Source organism: Mirounga leonina, unplaced genomic scaffold, assembly GCF_011800145.1.
Source record: "Mirounga leonina isolate KUSES-001 unplaced genomic scaffold, KU_Mleo_1.0 Mir_173, whole genome shotgun sequence".
Lineage (NCBI taxonomy): Eukaryota > Metazoa > Chordata > Mammalia > Carnivora > Phocidae > Mirounga > Mirounga leonina.
In genome coordinates, this window is record NW_023270447.1 from 32,251,646 (window position 1) to 32,255,780 (window position 4,135).

Below are 4,135 nucleotides of genomic sequence, written 5' to 3' on the forward strand. Positions count from 1 at the left end.
GGTAGAATTCCCCTGGAAAGCCATCTGGCCCTGGGCTTTTGTTTGGTGGGAGATTTTTGATTACTGCTTCAATTTCTTTACTGGTTTTGGGTCTGTTTAGGTTTTCTATTTCTTCCTGGTTCAGTTTTGGTAGTTTATACTTCTCTAGGAATGCATCCATTTCTTCCAGATTGTCTAATTTGCTGGCATATAGTGGCTCATAATATGCTCTTATAATTGTTTATATTTCTTTGGTGTTGGTTGTGATCTCTCCTCTTTCATTCATGATTTTATTTATTTGGGTCGTTTCTCTTTTCTTTTTGATAAGTCTGGCCAGGGGTTTATTGATCTTATTAATTCTTTCAAAGAACCAGCTCCTAGTTTTGTTGATCTGTTCTATTGTTCTTTTGGTTTCTATTTCATTGGTTTCTGCTCTGATCTTTACTATTTCTCCTCACCTGCTGGGTTTAGGCTTTATTTGCTGTTCTTTCTCCACCTCCTTTAGGTGTAGGGTTAGGTTATGTATTTGAGACCTTGTTTCTTGAGAAAGGCTTGTATTGCTATATACTTTCCCCTGAGGACTGCCTTTGCTGCATCCCAAAGATTTTGAACAGTTGTGTTTTCATTTTCACTTGTTTCCATGGATTTTTTTAATTCTTCTTTAATTTCCTGGTTGACCCATTCTTTTTTTTTAAATTTTATTTTATTATGTTATGTTAATCACCATACATGACATCATTAGTTTTTGATGTAGTGTTCCATGATTCATTGTTTGCGTATAACACCCAGTGCTTTAATAAGATGCTCTTTAGCCTCCATGTATTTGAGTTCTTTCTGACTTTCCTCTTGTGATTGAGTTCTGGTTTCAAAGCATTGTAGTCCAAAAATATGCAGGGAATGATCCCAATCTTTTGGTGCCAGTTGAGACCTGATTTGTGACCTAGGATGTGATTTATTCTGGAGAATCATCTATGGGCACTAGAGAAGAATGTTTATTCTCTTGCTTTGGGATGGAATGTTCTGAATATGTCTGTGAAGTCCATTTGGTCCAGTGTGTCATTTAAAGTCTTTATTTCCTTGTTGATCTTTTCTTAGACAATCTGTCCATTTCAGTGAGGGGGGTGTTAAAGTCCCCCACTATTATTGTATTGTGGTCAATGTGTTTCTTTGATTTTGTTATTAATTGGCTTATATAATTGGCTGCTCCCATGTTAGGGGCATAGATATTTACAATTGTTGGATCTTCTTGTTGGATAGACCCTTTAAGTAGGATATAATAGTGTGCTTCCTGATCTCTTATTATAGTCTTTGTTTTAAAATCTAATTTGTCTGATACAAGGATTGCCACCCCAGCTTTTCTTTTGATGTCCATTAGTATGGTAAATGGTTTTCCACCCCCTCACTTTCAATCTAGGGGTGTCTTTGTGTCTAAAATGAGTCTCTTGCAGGCAACATATCAATGGGCCTTGTTTTTTTATCCACTCTGATACCCGGTGTCTTTTGATTGGGGCATTGAGCCCATTTACATTCAGGGTAACTATTGAAAGATATGAATTTAGTGCCATTGTATTGCCTGTAAGGTGACTGTTACTATATATTTTCTATGTTCCTTTCTGGTCTATGTTACTTTTAGGCTCTCTCTTTGGTTAGAGGACCCCTTTCAAGATTTCTTGTAGGGCTGGTTTCGTGTTTGCAAATTCTTTGTTTTTGTTTGTCCTGGAAGCTTTTTATCTCCTTCTGTTTTCAGTGACAGCCTAGCTGGATATAGTATTCTTGACTGCATATTTTTCTCATTTAGTGCTCTGAATATATCCTGCCAGTCCTTTCTGGCCTGCCAGGTCTCTGTGGATAGGTCTGCTGCCAATCTAATGTTCCTACCATTGTAGGTTACATATCTCTTCTCCCGAGCTGCTTTCAGGATTTTCTCTTTGTCGCTGAGACTTGTAAGTTTTACAATTAGATGTCAGGGTGTTGACCTATTTTTACTGATTTTGAGGGGGGTTCCCTGTGCCTCCTGGATTTTGATGCCTGTTTCCTTCTCCAAATTAGGGAAGTTCTCTGCTATACTTTGCTCCATTATACCTTGTGCCCCTCTCTCTCTTTCTTCTTCTTCTGGGATCCCAATTATTCTAATATTATTTTGTCTTATGGTATCACTTATTACTTGAATTCTGCCCTTGTGATCCAGTAGTTGTTTATCTCTCTTCTTCTCAGCTTCTTCATTCTCCATCATTTGGTCTTTTGTATCACTAATTCTCCTTCTTGCCTCATTTATCCTAGCAGAACATCCATTTTTGATTGCACCTCATTAATAGCCTTTTTGATTTCGACTTGGTTAGATTTTATTTCTTTTATTACTCCAGAAAGGGATTCTCTAGTATCTTCCATGCTTTTTTCAAGACCAGCTAGTATCTTTAAAATCGTCATTCTGAACTCTAGTTCCGACGTCTTACTAATGTCTATATTGATTAGGTCCCTAGCAGTCGGTACTGCCTCTTGTTCTTTTTTTTTGAGCTGAGTTTTTCTGTCCTGTCATTTTGTCCAGAGAAGAATAGATGAATGAGAGAACAAAATGCTAAGAGGGTAACTGTGACCCCAGAAAAATATTCACTAAACAAATCAGAAGAGACCCAAAACTGGGGGGAAAAGAAAGGGAAAGAAAAAAAAAATATGATCAGGCTGGTGAATAGATCAGAGCCACACACTCTATTTTGGGTGTATTCTGGTCTGTGAGAAGACACTGCCTCCCAAAATTTTAAAGAAAGAAAAACTGTTGGGGCACCTGGGTGGCTCAGTTGTTAAGCGTCTGCCTTCAGCTCAGGTCATGATCCCAGGGTCCTGGGATTGAGCCCCGCATCGGGCTCCCTGCTCAGCGGGGAGCCTGCTTCTCCCTCACCCTCTGCTTGCCTCTCTGCCTACTTGTGCTCTCCCTCTCTCTTTGTCAAATAAATAAATAAAATCATTAAAAAAAAAAGAAAAACTTTTATATGTACAAAAATAAGGGTAAATACAATTAAGGGATGGAATATGACTGTAAAGATGAAAATTATAAAAGATTTTATAAAAGGAATTGATAAGTTGGTTGAAAAAAGAGAAAAAAAATTTTTAAAAAGGGAGAGAATGTCGTCAGGCGGGAGACTAGAACAAAGCCATACACTGGAGATTTAGGGTATATTTTAGTCTGTTAGAAGAAACTGTATCCCAAAATTTTAAGGAGAGAAAGACTTATATATATAGAAAAAATAAGGTTAACTACTATGAAGGGATAGAATATGACTCTAAAAATGAAAATTAAAAAGGATTTTAAAAGAATTGATAAGGTAAGATGTTGGTTAAAAAGGGGAAAAAAATTCAAAAAAATAGAAAAAGAAAAAAAGAAAATTTTAAAAAATAACTTTAAAAGACTAAAGAATCATGGTAAAAAAAGCCGTGAATTCTATGTGCAGTAGTCCCCTAGCGCTGGAGTTCTGCCGTTCTCATTGATCGGTAAACTTGGTCTTGGCCGGCTGTTCTCGCTGATCTTCTGGGGGAGGGGCCTGTTGCCATGGTTCCCAAATGTCTTTGCCAGAGGTGGAATTGCCCCGCCCTTGCCCCCTCCCGGCTGAGTAATCTGCTCGGGTTTGCTCTCCGGGGCTTTTGTTCCCTGCGAGCTTTCCGTACAGCTTTGGAGGCCGAGAGTGAAAATAGCTGCCTCCCAATCTCCGCCCCGGAGGAGCCGAGAACTCGGGGCCCCGCTCCTCAGTGCACCCCCAGAGAAAAGCAGTCAGTCACTCCTCTCTCCCCGATCTCTGGCCGCACTCCGTGCTCACCCGGACTGTGACCGAGCATCTCTATCTCTGGCACATGACCCTGTGTGGAGTCTCTAAACCCAGCAGATCCCTGCCGTGCGCTCCCGCGCCGCTCCTCCCAGGGGAGGAAGGTGAGTCTCCCCAGATCTGCCACTTGTTGGGTCCCTGCTGGAAGAGCAGTGGCCCGACTGTGCCATGGATCACGGTTTATGGCAACCCCGAGCTGAGAGCCCATGCCTTGGCTCCGTCTCTGCAGCCGGCTTCCCTGCTCCGATCCCTGGGAGCTCTGCCGCACTCAGGCACCCCTGGTCTTTCTGTGACCCCGAGGGTCCTGAGACCACACTGTCCCATGAGGGTTCCACCCCCCC